The sequence below is a fragment of the Helianthus annuus genome, chromosome 2 (assembly GCF_002127325.2).
Source record: "Helianthus annuus cultivar XRQ/B chromosome 2, HanXRQr2.0-SUNRISE, whole genome shotgun sequence".
Lineage (NCBI taxonomy): Eukaryota > Viridiplantae > Streptophyta > Magnoliopsida > Asterales > Asteraceae > Helianthus > Helianthus annuus.
In genome coordinates, this window is record NC_035434.2 from 44,704,052 (window position 1) to 44,724,321 (window position 20,270).

Below are 20,270 nucleotides of genomic sequence, written 5' to 3' on the forward strand. Positions count from 1 at the left end.
AAACAAGCCAAACTGAACCACAAAATTTATATTACGTTTCTTAAAAGAACAATCACGTGTTGCGTTCTCTGATTAGTCAAAACTGGGTTGTTTTCTATAAATGTATCCTTCTCTACTGGGTCAAAACTCAGGTAGTTCTGAGTTCTCACAACTTTCTCTTCTATGTGAAGTTTTGTTTTTATTTTTCTAATGACTGGCAATGTTTTTTAATCCAATTTAGTGACCTGTAGGCTTTAAAGTAAACCCAATTAACTGCTGGAAATAAATTACTTTACTGAATGCATTGGCTTAGGTAAGAATCACAATGATACCTGCTACTTGAGTCCTTTTCTTCCTCTACTTGTTCTCAAGCCAATTTCTTTTCCTTTTGACCCACAACCAGCTAAGTAATTAGCCAGCAACTCCAAAGAATTGAATCTTGCTAAATAATGTTGTAATTGCATGCAAATTAACTTTTTATCCAATAAGGAATCACTTTTTTCTCCTTTAAGGATCTGAAGCATGATTCCAGATCATGTAAAATTCCACAATCAGTATTAATTTAGGGTTTAAGTGTGTTAAAAATTAAGATCTATTTATGCATATGGTCTAGTGATTCAATTTAGGGCATTCTTCATGTCATATGTTTCATAATTAATTCAATGGTCAATGCAAACCAATAAAATTAGGGTTTCAAAATCACTTCAAATAAACAAAAATCAGAAACCAATTTTGGCTTGCATATATTAGCAACCCTTGAAAACAACTTTCTCTAACATGCCAAAATTCAGCATAACAAACCACACACCATGTGTGTTCAACATAATTCCCAAAAAAACAACTAAAACCAACAAAGATGTACCATCACGCTTAAAGATGAAATGAGACAATTCTATACAGAGGATGATCCATCCAAGAGAACCTTCCCATCTCTTCATGGCTTCAGAAATCCAAGAAACATGGATGAATATCTGAAACTTAAAGCCCAGCAAGCTAAATATATTGCTAAGCAAGAAAGTAAAGGGAAAGGTGACACCAACTTGTCAAGTTGAAATGCCGCATGGGTTAAGTAAAGTCAGGGGGTTAAGTAAAGTCAGGAAAATGGAAGACTTTGTAAGAGACTTAAGCAAGGAGACACTACAAAAAAATGCCATTTAGTGGCACAAACGTTTATTGGCACTTAATTTTTGTGTCACTAATTTGAGTTTTTAGTGGCACTTTAGGTATGTAATACTTAGTTGACACACACTTTTAGTGGCGTTTAACTATTAAGCCACTATTTTTAATTTTTAATGGCACTTTATACATGACACTAAAAATTTCCCGCCTTAAAAGTTTAAACCTTTTAAAAAAATTAGTTTCCCTCCAATATCCCTAATTATTTTCACCCCTAATTTTCTTTTCCCACCATATCTTGATTTTAAACCCTAACCTGTCCTCTCCTCTCCTCTCTCCTCGTAAATCCCCGATCCACAAATCCAATCTTTCTGTTTTATATGATGTCTCTCTATCAGTTTTGATTGATTTCAAAATCTTTGAACCACCAACACACCACCTATTGAGAAGGCCCCCTTCATCCTCGTTCAACAACCTTTCATCCTTATTCAACAGCCCCTACGGATTTTAGGTTGAAGAGAATTTATTTAAATATTAGTAATTAGTAGTATTTTGTTGCAATATGACGCTGTATCATAGGGCTTTATATCTTTATTGTGCTGTTTGGTGTTGTTTCATTTCATTAATTTGTTTTCTTCGTTACGAAATTAGGGTTAATTTTAGTATTCCTTTTTGGTCACAAATTTAGGGCCACTCTTACTCTGCCATAAGCGACCATTGTAGTAGCTTAGATATGATATTTAATGCTGTGTTTTTGTTGTTTATGCCACATATATCAGTATAATATATAATTCATTTTGGTATGAGAGTTAAGATTGTGCTATTCTTGGCTTTTAAATATGTTTTGAAATTGTTATAGTTTGACTTGGTTTTGCGTGAAGGGGATTGGAAGAGGTTCACATTACTTGTAATATTGTACGTCATAACCAATTTTGATTATTGTTTGTAAGTTTTCTTTGTCAGAGTTGGGGATTTGGAGAATTGTAGAGAGGGATAATGAAATGCTTTAGCATAGATTAGGGGTGCAAATGAGGCGAGCCCGAGCTCCACCAGGTTCAAGCTCGAGCTCGTTTGACTTATGTAAGCTCGAGCTCGGCTTGATTCGGGCTTTGTTTCTAAAGCTCGAGCTCGGCTCATGGGTTATTTTTCAAGCTCGAGCTTGACTCGTGATCGGCTCGTTTATTATTTCTTAATTAATTTGTATTAGTTATAATTATTGATTTATCACTAATTTAGTATTTTATTTATAAATTTATAAATATTAATTATTAGTATTTAAATATATATTTAACAGACTAATAAAAATGTATATAAACAGTAGATTCAATTAGGCTCGCGAGCCGGCTCGAGGTTGATAAGCAAAGCTCCGGCCCATTAATTAAACGAGCTTGTTTTTTAGGCTCGAGCTCGTTTAAACTCGACTCGTTCGAGGTTTTTTAGCCGATCTCGAGTAGCTTGGCTCATTTGCACCCCTAGCAAAGATGATATGAATATTATCAAACTATATGCATTGAAATGAAACTAGATGCATTATTTTACACCTTATAAACCATGGCCTGAAGCCTATGATTAAACGTATATTTTTGTGAGATGGTATAGGATCTATAGGTAATAAGACCTAATTTCTCATTTAAATTTTAGTATTAAATATTATCGGATTAGCTTTTATGATCACATTTTAGGTTTCAGCACCAGATCAGGGTCCAAAATGGCAATTTATACAGCTTAATCATACTTACATTTAGTCCATGTACGCTGAATTTTCAATTTTCTTTTCTATGATTGTAGGTTTCGTTTGTCTTTATAGTTTGTACACGTTGTGAAATTTTTGATTTGAGAGTATTTTGATTCTATTGGTATCGTGATTATGGTCAATTCACATGCGCTTACAAAATGATTTGGTGTTTTTTTTTTTCAGTTGATGCTTGGCTGGTATTTATCAAATCTGCTGGATTATGGTCGAATGATGTAATGGTATGTTCTAACATATCAATTTAACTTCAGTTTGATTAGTTAACATAGTTGTGACATTGTAAGAGTAATTGGTTGGAATTGGAAGTATGTATAAATCTTACTGTTTTTGTGAACTCAGAAGGAATTACACAATGTTAATAATGGTGAAAAAATACGCATTTATCGTTTTTGTTTGTGCATTCATATAAGATAACCATATCATACTCATTGACTAATTGTTGGAGATGAAAACATTGATTCCCTATTGAACATTGTGATTGCTTGCGCTGATGTGGGGAGTAATGTGAGATCGATAATCAATAACACTGACACAAAAAGCCAAAACCTCACACAAATAACCAAAACCTTTCCTGAAACTTCAAGAGAACAAACTCCATCAAACTTTTCCTCAAACAAAGCAAAAATGCCTGAACTACAAATCCATCATTAAACTTCCAGGTACAACCCGCCATAGTAGAAGCTGTGGTGGCATAGTTCCCGGTGGTTGTGCCGCGGAGACGATCCCTAGCCACCGGACGATGGTGATTAACGGTGGTGGCTGTTCAACTGGTGCAGTTGGAGATGTTTGGAGTCTTTTCAGACCATGTATAGGGAAATTTGGGATGAAGGGGTGAAGGCAACAGTGGGCATGAGCGGATCAGTTGGTCAACTATTGTTAAACTCTGCTAGAGGGTATGCGTGCTTTCATTACACATTAATGTTGATTTCTTTTTAACTTCTAATACGTGTTACTTGAAGCTTGATTTCATGCTTATATTTCGAACAACTGGTACCTAACTCAAAGTTTTTGCTATTTATGATAGGGGATCGTGTAATATGTTTGACTTTGTTGTGTATTGTTGACAATCGTTGAGTAACAATCGAGGACGTAACCACCAGCCTGGCCCAGTATACCTAATTTCAAAATTGTGTAGAGCATTTTATTGGTTCTAATTTGGTTTAGTCTATAATGCCTTGTTTTCTTTCCATTGGTTTTAGTTTAACTAACCTCATAAGGTGGTTTTCATTTATTACACTCATTAAATTGTGAGTGCAGGTTAATGCATGCCCTCTGGACAACCATCTAATTACAGTCACAAAGCTGGTATACATCCAGTTGCATATCCAATGCCCCATGTTCTTCAGCTAACTAGAGGTATTGAAAAAACCACCCAATCTTGTTTGAAGAGTTTAAAGTGACGTCAAAAGAATTAAAAATATGATTTTGCCTTTTATCAATTGTTCTTACATCTTTGATAACTATGGTTATGAAATCTAATCAATTTTACATGAATTGTGAAATTTCAGGTTTAATATAGTGAGTCGGCTGACGTGTAGCAGCAGTAAGTGCAGTGAACAACTATGAAGTGGGAAATTTCTGGCGCAACGAAGTTTTAAGTTTTTAGTTTAACATCTATAAGTTATTTGTTTTGTATGTTTCATATTTAGAGTTAGGTTCACACTTATTACACATTTGTTTGAATTTTTTGGAAGACAATGGAACTTTTAATTGAAGTGATCCTATACGATTTCTAGAGTTAATAGCCAAAATGGTCCCTGAGGTTTGCTCACTTTTGCCACTTTAGTCCAAATTCCAATTTTTTTAAATCTGGGTCCCTAAGGTTTGCATTTTTTTGCCATTTTAGTCCAAATTTCAAAAAAGTCTATTTTTTTTATTGAATTTTGTCTTTATCCTTATCTCTCACAAGGGCAAAATTGTCATTCTATATTATTATAAAGCAATTTATATTAAAAAAAATAAAAAAAACCCCTAAAGGGCAAGAACCCAGAACTTCATCTTCAACATCCAGGACTTCCAACTTCCAGAACTTCATCTTCATCTTCCCACCACTACAACCATCCCGACGACTTCAACCACCATCCTCGACGGCATCACCTCCACCCCCGCACCACCACCACTGCACTACCATCATCCCCACAAAACCCAAACCCCCACCCCTGCTACCTCTGTGAGAACCACCGCCACCACAAACCCACCACCACCGACTTAACACCCAATCAAACACATCCATCACCCATTATCACCCTAATCAGACACATACACATACACATACACACACCGAAAATCTTTGAGAGAGAGGGAGATCGAAGAGAGGAGATCAGAGAGGAAGTCGGAGAGAGAAAGAGGGAAACGACAGAGATAGTGGCTAAGGTGGTTGCCGGCAGTGGCGGTGTCTCCACCGGAACCCTAACCCCAAACCTGCAACAACCCAAATCCCAAACAACCTGCAAACAACCCCCACCGTCTCCACCATCACCACCCTCACCGAAACCCTAATCCCAAACAACCTGCAAACAACCCTAATCACCAACCACCTGCAAACAACCTAGATCCATCAGGAAGAGAGAGAGGGAGAAAAGAAAGATCCATCCGGCAGTGTTGGATCTTGCCCTAACCCACTGATCTTTCATCTGTGTTTTAACCCACTGATCTTTCATCCGTTAGTGTCTAACCCACTGATCTTTCATCTGTGTTTTAATGTCGTCGGCGTGAGGAGGTGGCGGTGGTGGCGGCAGAGAGGAGTAGAGGGAGAGAGAGAGAGAGGTGGTGGTGGTGCTTGTGAAGAGAGAGATGGTTTTTTTAAAGAGGGTTTTTTTATTTTCTTTAATATAAATTGCTTAATAATAATATAGAATGACAATTTTGCCCTTGTTTGAAATAAGGTAAAGACAAATTTCAGTAAAAAAGTTGATAAAATTTGACTTTTTTGAAATTTGGACTAAAATGGCAAAAAAATGCAAACCTCAGGGACCCAGATTTAAAAAATTTGGAATTTGGACTAAAGTGGCAAAAGTGACCAAACCTCAGGGACCATTTTGGCTATTAACTCCGATTTCTATGTGTTACATTCTTATTTTTAATATGGACGAATAATAATTTAAAAAAATTAAAATTAATATACAAAACACTAGTGCTATTTAATTTATGTTGATTTTTTGTGGCAAAAATCATGTGCTACTAAAAGCCTTAAGAGTTTATAGTGGCATACAAAAAAGTGTCACTAAAAGGCTTTAGTGACACTGCTTATAGTGGTACTTTTTTTGCGTGCCGCTCATTCCTAAAAGGGTCTTTAATGGCACTTCTTTGGTTTTTTGTGGCATTTTTTGCATGCCACTAGATGACACTTTTTTTTTTGTAGTGAGATGTCAAATCTGCCACCCAATGCTGATCTTCAAAGAAAGCTAAGGAAAGATCTCTTAGAGCTTATCATGAGAGACAAACCATACCCTGCCAAAGAACATCAGTTCAAAACTGGCCTCTCACAGCTCTCATAGAAGAAGCAAACAGACGTGAAAGGATGAAGAATGATCCTCTGATGAAGAAGACTGCACCAAACTGGAATAAGTTCAAGAAATCCAGTGCAGATCTTACTTTAGAATACAAGAGGAAGAGAGCTAAGTTGGTTGCAGCCAAGTATGGGTCTGCAAGGACCATTTCAAGGTGGTCCAGGCAGTATATTGATCAAGTACATGATAAACTCAAAAAGCTAAGAGAAACTGATCCAACAGCTCCAAAGAAGCCAGTATACAAAGACCAAACCACTGATAAGCCACAGCAGCAGGCCCTCTCTCTTTAAACACTATTCACATCCTCTGACTTATCCACCCAAGTCTTGAATCAAAGTAAAAGACAAAAGCAGATGGATGAAGAAGATGAAAAGTGAGAAGCTGACATTGTGAAACTGGCTATCAAGAATCAAATTTTGTATGGATTGGATGATGCTTCGTTAAAGCTTCAAGCTCAACTTGCTGAAACTTGTCCAAAGGCTGACAAGCAGACCTCCATCTCCTAACTCATCAAAATAAAATCTCTCCCAAGAAACCCATTGGACTCAAAAATACTAAAGTGGAAGTCTGATAAAAAGACCCATGTGTTGACTCTGCTCAAGTCCAAAGGTAGAGTTGAACACATTTCAAGGGAGGATGCAGTAGGTCTAGATGCAACTGACCTCCTAGATCTTTTGGAACTTCAACTTCATACGGATGAAGATGATGAAGATTCCCTGAACTTTGAACTGCAATTCAAAGGGCAAATCAGGGACAAGCTAATGAGAGAAAAAAGATCAAGAATAAAGAAGTGTTTTGGCATCATCTGTTCTAGGGGGAGATTGTTGGCCCATGTAATCAAACCTAGAAGAACAGATGATACTGAAAGCCAAAACTGGTTCTCAACAGTTGATCCATAATAAAGCAATGGATGTTCTAAGTTCCCTCCAATGGCAGTGCTTCTATCAGCTGATTATTCAAAGGACTGATCTTCTCAACATCTGTTCATCTAAGTATTGTTGGGCATAAATACTAAGAAGACCTAACAACTGCTGATTGTCAAAGACCTGATGAAGACTAAAGCGCTATTGTTCAAAGGCCTGATCAACCATTGAAGAAAGCACTGATCTGCAACATCAGTGCTTGGGCATCAACAGCGGATAGGAGTATCAGTGTTTTTACTTAACAGTTGATTAATGTAATAGTGTTTATTTAGATCAGTGTTTAGAGGTTGTTAGTCTTTTAGATGTTACTGTCTCGGTGACGTCAGCATTATATATTCCGTGGTTAGGATTGTACTATAAATAGAACAGTACTTGTACTGTTCTATTAGCTCTCTTTCACCATTCATCTTGTAAATTGTGAGCTCAGGCTGAGGGGGAGTTTAGTAATACATGCATGCATGTTGAATATTTGTAATTCATACAATCATTTGACTAATGAAATCAAGTTTGTTGAAAACTATCTCTCTTTGAGTGTGTTATAAAGTTTACTTCCATTTCCGCTGCAATTCATCTCTGATTTAACTTTTTTCATTAATCATTTCTTAAACAAACAAAATCAATACAAACTCAGATCCTAACATCCCACAGTGTTGGGAGGGGTTCCTACAACAACATTGGTGTTGGTATTCACGTTTTCAGTCAACATTCTAAAAAATTTTTAAGAAAACAAGTTAAAAATTTTGTTTTCAAAATAATAAATATGCTAATTTATTATTTTTTTAGACAGAATAGATGAGTATAAAAACCCACCGTATAGCTTTAAAGACTACAACATAAGATTTTAGGACTTAGTTACAGAATTGAAAGGAAGAAACAGATAATGTTTTGAGAAAGTTGCTGCTTTGAACCAAAATAGAAAAAAAATATTTTTTAAAACACAAACTGGCTGAAGTCAAAACTGGTTTGAAATCACAGTAGAATATTTTATGATTCTACACCCCGAACAGTGTTTTGAAAATTTGTTTTAAGATTGGAGGAATCCGCTCGTATAAAATAAATAAGAACTTTCATTAACTTGAATTACAAACTAAAATAAGGAAAGCAGTAAATTACAGTACTAGCTACAACTAAAATAAGAAGAAAAACAAGAACAAAATTACAAATAGAAAAGAAGTTCTTGGCTGAATATCGTGTTAGACACGGGTCTCTTAAAACAATTTTTGAGTCTCAAAAGAGAACTCGTTTGTTTCCAGAATACAACAGCCCAAACAGTTTTACTGTTGGACTTGACGAAAACCTGAAGTTGTACCTTGAAGCAAGAAGAAGCAAGATAAAGGTTCTTTAGAGAAGTTGCATATGTTGGTTGTATTGTACGGTGTGTCTTTTGCAGTAGGGTGGCCTCCTATTTATACTGCAGGTCTGGATTAAACAGAAAAAATGAATGAAATCAGAGAATTAAATTGCATTAAACGTCTTCAATGCACTTTAATTCGTCATTTAATTCTCAGTCAAAACTGTTGACTGGTCTGTTTTAAAAATTTGTTTAAAGATTGTAGCAATCCGATCGTATAAAATAAATAAGAACTTTTATTAACTTGAATTACAAACTTAAATAAAGAAAGCAGTAAATTACAGTACTAGTTACAACTGAAATAAGATGAAAAACAAGAACAAAATTACAAACATAAAAGCAGTTCTTGGCTGAGGATTTTTTTTTTATTTTTTTTTTGTGTTAGACACGGGTCACTTAAAACAAATTTTGAGTCTCCCAAGAGAAATCGTTTGTTTCTAGGATACAACAGCCCAAAGGTGTACCTTGAAGCAAGAAGAAGCAAGATAAAGGTTCTGCAGAGAAGAAGTTGCATATGTTGGTGTATTGTTCGGTGTGCCTTCTGCAGAAGGGTGGCCACCTATTTATATTGTAGGTCTGGATGAAACAGGAAAAACGAATTAAATGGGAGAATTAAATTGCATTAAACGTCTTCAATGCACTTTAATTCGTCATTTAATTCTCAGTCAAAATCGTTGAGTGATCTGTTTCAAATGCTAAAATGAAACTGCTCTGTCATTACAGTCTAGAAGCTTCTACGCGCACACGCAAGACAGACTTGTGCGCACGTGCCATTTTCGCTCACTTCCAAGCGCGCACAGGTCTGCAGCACTCATGTGCCAGTGCACCAATTTGGCTCACTTTCATGCGCTTGCATGTATGCCACACTTGTGCGCGTGTGCGGCACGTCACCGGTGAACCTATACGATCACACCACATAGTCGCGCTGTATTGGCTCACTTTGGTGTGTGTGCATGTCACATCAGTGTCCAGGCGCCTGCACGCGCAGACCAGCCTGGTCATGCTCCATGCACCGGCGCGCTCGCTGCCACGCGTCAAAGTGCAAAGTGCGCCATCAAAGCGCCCATCTCCCACGCCAGGCGCGCACGTGTGCGGTTTATAGGGTGCTTAGCACCCTTCGCGAGTACACTAGTGTGTGCTTCATGTAACAATAAGGAAGGAGTGTTCCTAGTTAAATACCCCTTTAAGTTTCATCTATCCTCCTATGTGGGACAAGGTGCCACTTTCCCAATTTTTCAGCAATGTTTCAAACACCAAACTTTGAGCATCGATATCTCATTCATCTTAGCTCCGTTTTAGACGTGGTTTACTTTTTTGTGAAGCTCTTCCAACATAAAAGACAAACCCACAAATAAATATACAAAAACCTTCAGTTTCTTATACTTATATCTAATCCAAAAATAGGGAAAATGCATTTCCTATATTTGTGAAAATTGTTATTTTCACAAATTTCCAACAACTTTTTATATGTATATATTATAAAGTAAATTATGTATCTAGTAAATTATGACATGTTGATCTAATAGAATCGTGTTTGGCTCTCATAAAAGTAGTGTTGTGCAAAGTTAAGGTGTACAAAATCTTGTTAAAGAAATTATATGAAAATAATGTTTGTAAAACAATTATAGTATTATAGGATATTCACTAATTAGTACATATATTCACTAATAGATAAAAATAGTTACTAATAATTCACATTTATAAATGAGTATTGATTGAATACGTTAACAACGCAATCGTTCAAGCATTTTAAACCACATCAAATAACGTATGCAATAAAATATCAATGGAAAAAAAAAAGCTAAAGCTAAAGTAAATTATTTATATTATGGTGGACTTGTTTATATCAAATAAGCAGGTATATAAATTTATGGACGTGCCTTACATAATCGTTACCAAATAACTTTAAAACATGTTATGGCTTATTTGTCCCGGACCCTTTTGGGCCCATGATTCCGACCATGACTCGTCATACTAGTATCTCTAACGTCTCGTGCTCTATATGGGTCCAGTTGGACTTAAAGGTTAATTAATGAACATAGCCAACCATATCATTTATGTACATTTACTATACAAGTATTGTGGTGCATATTATACACAGCTTTATGCTGTTATGAGAAAAAAATAGAAGCATCATGATTGGTCGAGTAAACGATAAGCAAACTAGTGGTCGATATACCTTTTAATGGGAATATATAAGAACCAAAGAGCTTGTAGTTTAGCAGTAAGGTGTTTATGTTATGTAGGATTCTAGTCTCGTAGTGGACTTTGATGTAGGTTTAGGATTAGATCTAGTGGGTGTGAGTTAGCATTTGAAAAAAATCTAGAATATAATTGGGTTACCTTAAATACATTCGATAGAGGCATAGAGGCATATGCCTCTTAAAGTCTTAAAGGGTATATTCAGAAAGAAAATCTAATAATAACAAGGGATTTTTTTTATGTTATATTGAAAGGAATTTTTGTTGGTGTTGAGGCTGTGTAAATTTTGAAGAGCATGATGCGAGAGTATTGACATTCTTTGCAAACGTGCAGTTTGGTCTTCCATCGACACTGCTTGATTATCATCTCCTTTATTAGTATGTGGCGATCTCATTTTTCAAACATTCTTCTCCTCAGGGAGTATTGAGTATTGCTACAAACCTACCATTTTTTTATAAAATGCAAGATGACAATAAGAAAATGAACAAGTACTAAAAACAAGAAAAATATAATAATGAAATAATTTGAAGATAAAAGTACTTATTTAAAGCCATCTCGTTAGTAATACGATGATATAGCTCATATATGCATGTGCGTAGATTCACCCTGCTTACATGTTTTTTCAACAACTTCTCTCCCACTTTCACAAGATTCTTTCAGTTTTCTTTTGTTGCCAAATCCAACGTAGCTAAGTCACCTCTTAAAGTGTCATCCTGTGATGTAACTATATTTTGTTAAATATAATTTGGATTATAAAAATCAAAATTGTCTTTGAAAAAATATTCACAAATTTCCTGAATTCGTAGATAATTTTCTACTGAATGTAGGGCTTGGAAGACGGTAGAGATATGGTATTCAACTATATGGCCACTAGCCTGAGTAAAAATATCCATCAACAGATGCGAGCCACCAGCAATTAGCCACCCTAAAACGCCCCACTTTGAACACTTTGTAGCATCATGTTCTTGAGATTTCGAAGTCCCTGTGCCTAATGACAAAACTAGAAACTGACCATATTCCATTGATTTTATTGGGAATAAGTCAAGACTTCCTGACATTATTTCCTTTGTAACTTCACTTATCACAACCAAAACCTGCAAAAATGTAGGTGGTCAGGCTAACCTTTATGCTTTATAACACGGATTTGTTTGTTCATTAAATAAATAGAAGGGAGAGTCGTCGAAGAGGTCGAGGAAGCATAAGGCTTCCCAGAACTTTGTTGTCACCACACAACCCAATCAGAACACTCAGAACCAACCGGCACAGCCTCCTGCGGGAAGCCATATGCTGGTACTTCACCATATTGTAATCGGTGCAATGGTCATCAATCGGCTCAGCAAGTATGTCGACAGTGTACATCTTGTGGTAGACTTGGCCACACGGCCAATATTTGTCGATCAGTTCCAAACCAAGTTGCTCAGAACCCAGCACAAGCTCAAGGAAATGTTGCTAGACCTCCGTTCCCACCTGGTTCATGTTTTAACTGCGGACAAATGGGTCACTTCAGAAACACTGTCCGAAATCTGTGAACGCTAATGCAAATCTTTCTCATGGACTAGCATACAACTTGAACGCCAACAAGGCCCGTGCTGATAACGAAGTCATTAACGGTACGTTCCTTGTTAACCATCAACCTGCATCTGTTCTTTTCGATTCTGGTGCCGATAGAAGCTTTGTATCATTAGCCTTTGAACCTTTACTTGTGATGCCTAGAACTAAACTAGGAAAGCCTTTATCTGTCGAGGTTGCTACTAGTGAACCTCTTGTACTCGATTCTGTCCTTCACGATTGTCAATTGAACCTCGATAACCACCTTTTTCCTATTGACCTCACACCGATGCAACTTGGGAGTTTCGATATTATCGTAGGAATGGATTGGTTAACCAAACATCATGCTGAGGTGGTTTGTTTCGATAAGATTGTTCGTATTCCTCTTTCGTCTAGTGAAATCTTAGAAGTTCGTGGCGAGAAACCTTCGAATGGTTTAAAACTCATGTCATGTACAAAAGCCCAAAAATACCTACGAAAAGGTTATGTGGCCTTTCTGGCACATGTCGTAGAGGAGAAAGGCAAGAGCAAGAGTATTCAAGATATTCCGATTGTACGCGATTATCCAGAGGTGTTTACTGATGAACTGCCTGGTTTACCTCCAGTTCGTCAAATCGAATTTCATATTTTGATCTTTTACCTAATGCCAACCCGATTGCTAAAGCACCTTACCATCTTGCACCGTCTGAGATGCAAGAATTGTCAAAACAATTACAGGAGTTATATGACAAAGGATTCATCCATCCGAGTTATTCTCCTTGGGGCGCTCCAGTCCTATTTGTGAAAAAGAAAGATGGATCTTTCCGTATGTGTATCGATTATCGTGAGCTCAATAAGCTCACCATCAAAAATCGATATCCCCTACCACAAATTGATGATCTTTTTGATCAGCTGCAAGGTGCTACATGTTTTTCAAAGATCGATTTGCGTTCTAGGTATCATCAGCTTCGTGTACTCGAAGAAGATATTCCCAAGACTGCTTTCCGCACGAGATATAATCATTATGAGTTCACTGTCATTCCTTTTGGTTTGACAAACGCCCCAGCTGTTTTCATGGACTTAATGCATAGGGTTTGTAAACCTTATTTAGACAAGTTCATCATTGTGTTCATTGACGATATTCTTATTTATTCAAAGTCTCGAGCCGATCATGAACAACACCTTCGTCTGACAATGGAACTCCTGAAGAAGGAACAACTCTTTGCCAAATTCTCCAAGTGTGAATTTTAGCTTAAGGAAGTTCAGTTTTTGGGTCATATTGTCAACGAGCATGGTATTCATGTGGATCCTTCCAAAATCGCTGCGATTAAGGATTGGAACACACCTACTACACCCACAGAAGTTCGCTCTTTTTTTGGTCTTGCTGGTTACTATCATCGATTTATTGCGAACTTCTCAAGGATCGCGGTTACTCTCACTACTTTGACTAAAAAGAATAAGCCTTTTGAGTGGAGACCCAAACAAGAGGAAGCTTTTCAAACACTGAAACAAAAACTCTATGATGCTCCTATCTTATCCTTACCTGATGGAAATGATGATTTTGTTGGATATTGTGACGCATCAAATCTAGGCCTCGGTTGTGTTCTCATGCAACGAGGTAAAGCCATAGCTTATGCGTCAAGACAATTGAAAATTCACGAGAAGAACTACACAACTCATGATCTTGAGTTAGGCGTTGTGGTTTTCGCTCTCAAAATCTGGAGACACTATCTTTATGGCACGAAATGTGTGGTTTTCATAGACCACAAAAGTCTCCAACACATTTTCAATCAAAAGGAGCTAAACATGAGACAACGACGCTGCGTTGAACTCTTGAACGATTACGATTGCGAGATTCGCTACCATTCTGGTAAGGCGAATGTTGTAGCCGATGCACTAAGTCAAAAGGAACGAATCAAGCTACATTGTGTTCGAACTCAATCTGATATTCAAACTCGCATCTCTCAAGCTCAACGTACTTATGTTACTCAAGATTTGATGGGTAAGGAATTACCACGTCAACTAGAGCTTAAACTCGAAACGAAAGAAAACGGGATATTATTTTCTTTCCAAGAACCGATTATGGATTCCGAAACAAGACAATATTCGCACTTTAGTGATGGACGAATCTCATAAGTCCCGTTATTCTATCCATCCTGGTGCTGACAAAATGTACAAGGATCTTCATACTCAGTACTGGTGGCCTGGTATGAAGAAGGATGTTGCCTTGTATGTGTTTAAATGCCTAACTTGTCTCAAAGTCAAGGTTGAACATTAACGTCCATCTGGTTTGCTTGTACAACCAGAGATATCGGTATGGAAGTGGGAGAACATTGCAATGGATCTCGTCACTAAGTTACCGCGCACATCTAGAGGTCATGATACTATTTGGGTAGTCATTGATCGTCTTACAAAATCAGCACACTTTTTACCGATTCGTGAAGATCTATCTGCGGATAAACTTGCCAGGATTTATGTCGATGAGATTGTATCCCGTCATGGTGTTCCTTTGGACATCATATCTGACCGTGATGCTCGATTCTCATCTCACTTTTGGAAGACCATGCAATCTGCTATGGGAACCCAACTAAATCTGAGCACTGCTTATCATCCCCAAACGGATGGACAATCCGAGAGGACGATACAAACACTGGAGGATATGCTTAGAGCATGTGTGATAGACTTTGGTAGTAATTGGGATTCGCATCTACCATTGATCGAGTTCTCTTACAACAATAGTTATCACGCTAGCATCAATATGTCACCTTTTGAAGCTTTATACGGTCGAAAATGTCGTTTACCTGTCTGTCGGAATGAGATCGGTGAAGCTCAGCTTACTGGACCTGAACTCATTCTGGAAACAACAGACAAAGTCAAGAAAATTCGCGATAATCTTCTGACAGCTAGAAGTCGTCAAAAGAGTTATGCGAACATGCGATGCAAGCCCTTGGAATTTCAAGTCGGAGACCATGTCCTACTCAAGGTATCCCCTTGGAAGGGAGTGGTAAGATTTGGAAAGAAAGGAAAACTTGCACCACGATACGTTGGACCATTTAAGATTGTTGAAAGAATCGGAAAGGTTGCCTATCGACTTGAGCTACCTCCTGAACTTGGGAATATTCACCCAACATTCCATGTGTCCAATTTAAGAAAGTGTTTAGCCGATAGTAATATTCACATTCCCCTCGACGAAATTCAAGTTGATGACACAATGCACTTTGTCGAGAAACCTGTGGAGATAATGGACCGTGAAGTCAAGAGACTAAAGAACAAACGAATACCAATAATAAAAGTTCGCTGGGAGTCCAAACGTGGCCTAGAGTTTACTTGGGAATGTGAGGACCAAATGAAGGCGAAATACCCACATTTGTTTCCTTTAGTTGAAATTTCGGGACGAAATTTCCTAAAGTAGGGGAGACTGTGACAATTGGGCTCTGTAAACACTGTACGATGTAGAACAATATCAATTATCAATGAAACAATGTGTTTTGGTCAAAATATTTGTTTATTTGTGTTTAACAATTTCACGTTTCAATTCTAGTTTGATTAGGAGCTTTAAGTAACTTTCTAGAAACTTATATGCAAACTGTTACGTAAACGTGATCAGTTTAATGCGACATACACTCCGGAACAGTGACATAAGCTTAACATACCTTAAATAACCTTTACACAACTTATAAATAACTTTTGAAGGGTTTGGTATGTCAAAAACAAGTTTATTCGATCACAGGGACTATTTGCGACAAACTGCAAATGTCTGCCAAGTCGTATAGCAACGTACACTCTGGAAAAAGATCATAAGCTAAACATACCCTAAATACTATTTACATAGCTTAGAAATAAGTTTTGAGGGGTTCGGTATGCGAAAATACGCATAATTGATCACGGGGGCTAAAAGCGTCAAAACTGCGAAGGTATGCAAATTCGTGCATATCTTGCGTTTTGACCATATTCGGACGTCCCAAAAATTTTTGCAATCACTAAAATATTGTATTTTAGTGATAGGAATGCAAAAATACCATTAGTCGTGCAATTTGGGTCGTTTTCGCGTTCGTTACAATTCCGTCGTAATTAACCGAAAAATGCAACCGTACAGCCAAACGAACCAACATCCGTGACATGTTTGAGCATAACTCAAATTAAATATACTTTAACTTCATCATGGAGCTTGAAAATGGGGTTAAAGAGTGCTAGAAGTGCCGAAACGCGACAAAACAAGTTCAGGGACCAAAGCTGTCAATTTTCAAACTTTGGCCCCTGCTGACTGGCAAACGAACCATATGCAGAGGACCCTTACGGTCCGTAAAGATGCCCCAGCACAGCAAAAACCATTTTCTTCAAACCCAGCTGTTGCAACCTGTTTCTAATGCTAGTTTTTGCAATCTTGTGGGCCCTTGTGTGATCATCAAGGCTTAAGCTCCTCGCCAAACACTTGTAATGATCCTACACATGCTTGGGCAACACACAAAACACTTGGCAATGATCTAATGGTTCAAGAAATCCTATATATACCCATGTTCTTCGTTACTCACAACTTGCTCATTTCCTTCTTCTCTCATCTGTGCTCTAATTGAGGCTACCACACTTATTGGAGGCCTCATACATGAGCTTTCTTAGTCATTTTTCCAACTTAGAACACTTGTAAGTGATCTTTCATGTCGTGTTTATTTATTTCAAGCATGAAAGTCAAACAGCTTTGACCATGATTTAGTCAAGACAAAGTTCGTTTGAACTTTGCAACGTGAGCGTAATCACGATGGTTATAGTCTCATGCGACTATACCTATTGATTACCAAGTTGACTAGTCAAAGTGACGAGTCAAAGTTTCGGTCAAAATGCACGATTATGTGCATTTTGCGACGAAACTATTTCCGGGTATCAAAACACTTTGTTTTGATATCAAATCAGTTTTCTAACTTAGTTAAACATGTTTTAACATGTTTAACTCGTCACTTTTAGCTTAGTGCTTGTTTAGGGTCATAAGTCAAGCGGTCTCGACAACCGCTTAGATTTTCGAACCCGACCCGTTTGGTCGATCATTAGGATTCGACCAAACATATTTTGTGACCATAGTTGTATAGGGAATAACCTTCTGAGGTTATACCTTATGGTCACTTCGTTTGATTAGTTGTATGATAGGTAGTTTATATGCCTTAGGAAAATGACCAAAATGCCCTTTTTACGCATAATTTCAATTTAAGCATACATAACCAAAATTTGACACTTAAACTAATTATGCAACATTATTAAACTTGTTTAGGCATATATAAGACTTATCATAGGACTAGTTATACCCTCCGAACGCGCTTTTGCGCAAATAACGCGTTAACGTAGCGTAGACTACCTTAACGGGTCATAACGGGCCAAAAGCACTTAGGATAGGTTTCAATTCAGAATGTAGGCTTTGTTAAACCATATCATATGAGTTCCAATACTCATTTGGTTTACAAGACCTCATTCTACCCGATCTCCCGATTTAGGTCCCGATTATTAACATAGTGATCTGATACTAGGTGCCACTTGATTCCTTGAATGACGAGCTTTGTTAGTTCACTTAATCGAGGATACCTTGCAAACTCAAGTGAGTACATAGCTCCCCTCTTTTATGTTTTCAATTGTTTTAGGGTGACTCATATGTGCTAAATACTTTACCAGTTTTCAAAAACAAAGACTATGGTTTATATTAAACACGATGATTTCAATAATGTGAATGAACTTGTTGGTGTGTTGATACATAACACGAATGACATTCATTTGCTTTGGCCGAGCCGACCAGTAGTATGTTATGGCACCATAGGATCTGGCAAATCCTGTTATCGGGCTATTGCTATGGTTATGGGGTAATGTGGGTAATGACAGAACCTGATGATTTTAACAAACCCTTTGGTGGTTTGTTAGTCGATTAAAGATACCCTTTAGTGGTATAGACGGGTCAAAACACAGGTTTGAAAGAACGACCAAAAGTTAGTTTTCACAATTAAAACACAAACATTGAACGATGGTTTATAACATGAACGAGTTGAACGATTGGTTTTGATAACACGAAGGATTGATAACACGAACGAATTGAACAATTTTGACCGATTTTGGACGAATGATTTCAAATGATGACACGTAAGGATGTTTACTAAATGATATAAACCATACAAGTTTTCGCACGAGACGATTTACAATTTGGTTTATAAAAGAAATGTTTTTAGTCAAGATTCATGGCAACAAGGTTTTCTTAAACATATAACCAACTTGTTTTAGTTGGTTAATCGTATTGCAATACCAAACACTTTTTAATACAAGGTTTTTAAATATCGACTCTAGTAGTCGTACGAGGTATTGCAATATGTATACAAGCCATGAAATTGACAAACGCACAAAACCTATGTACTCGCCGACATTTTTATGCTGACTTATTTTCACATATGTTTCAGGTGCTATTGTTTGATGATGATTATGTATGCTCATGTAGGAATGGACGAGGCCTTAGTGACTTAAACAAGAAAGACAATTTGTTGAACTCGTTTGTTTTACTTTAAGACAATGTTAAACACTTACTAATTCAATAAAACATAACTTCAATATCCATGTGTTGTGAAACAATGATTCTGTTACGACACTCTCCGACATTTCCGCTGCGATTTTGTTGTTTTAACGCGGTCGGGGTGTGACACAGTTGTTCACGAACAGTTCATGAACATTGGTCTCGAACACAAACGAACGCAACCAAATAAAAACAAATGCAAACGAACATTCAACTTGAAAATAAAAAAAAATAAAAACATTGTTATCCTTAAACATTGGATATAAGTAGTTAAATACAACCACATCAAATGATAAATCAAAACACAAGAAGTCTACTAGACCACCAAATGATGAATCAAGTTTAAATAATTTAGACATAATTATCCCCAAAAATGTCTTAGAATGTCCAAATTTTAGCTAACTTAGAAAAATATGGTTTCAAGTTTTCAATATGTTTAGATAAAAGGTTTATTATTTATTACTTTTTTTATATAATCAAACGAACACGAACGAACATATTACCGAATCTTCACGAACGTAGTCGAATGAACGAGACCTGTGTTCGTGTTCGTTCGCTAAGCTAACCAAACAAATTTTTTTGTTCGTGTTCGTTCGTTAAGCTAATCAAACGGACATAAACGAACTTCCCGCCGAATGGTTCACGAACTGGTCGCTGAACGTTCGGTTCGTTTACATCCCTACCTCCACCATCACCAACATCAAATCCACTTACTCAACCACTCACTGATCACAATCCTACACGAGACATACCATTGGTAGTAACATATCCTCTGGAACTGCACAAAATTCAAAGTGAAATGATACAATTTTATGTAGAGGATGATCCATCTAAAAGAACCTTCCCATCTCTTCATGGCTTCAGAACTCTAAAGAACATAGATGTGTATCTAAAACTAAAAGAAAAGCAAGTTGAATACATTACTAAACAAGAGAGTAAAGGGAAAGGTGACTCCAACTTGTCAACTCGAATGCAGCGTAGGCTAAGTAAAGTCAGGAAACTGGAAGACTTTGGAAGAGACTTGAGCAAGAAGATGTCAAATCTGCCACCTAATGCTAATCTTCAAAAGGAGCTAAGGAAAGATCTCATAGAATTTATCATGAGAGACAAACCATACCCAACCAAAGAGCATCAGTTCAAAGATTGGCCTCTCACAACTCTCAAAGAAGAAGCAAAAAGATGTGAAAGAATGAAGACTGATCCTGAGATGAGGAAGACTTCACTAAAGTGGAACAAGTTCAAGAAATCTAGTGCAGATCTTGCCTTAGAATACAAGAGGAAGAGAGCTGAGCTGGTAGCTGCAAAGTATGGGAATGCAAGGGCCATTTCAAGATGGTCTAGGCAGTATGTTGATCAGATATATGATAAGTTGGAA

General features: G+C 37.1%; 1 long non-coding RNA gene across 1 annotated transcript; it reads left to right on the plus strand.

Moving 5' to 3' along the window:
- The first annotated feature begins 1,408 nt into the window (after window positions 1-1,408).
- Window positions 1,409-4,565, plus strand: LOC110914249. Its single transcript, XR_002578452.2, has 5 exons — window positions 1,409-1,606; window positions 3,014-3,069; window positions 3,508-3,741; window positions 3,873-4,204; window positions 4,357-4,565. It is a non-coding gene; the product is annotated as an uncharacterized LOC110914249 (long non-coding RNA).
- Window positions 4,566-20,270: the final 15,705 nt, after the last annotated feature.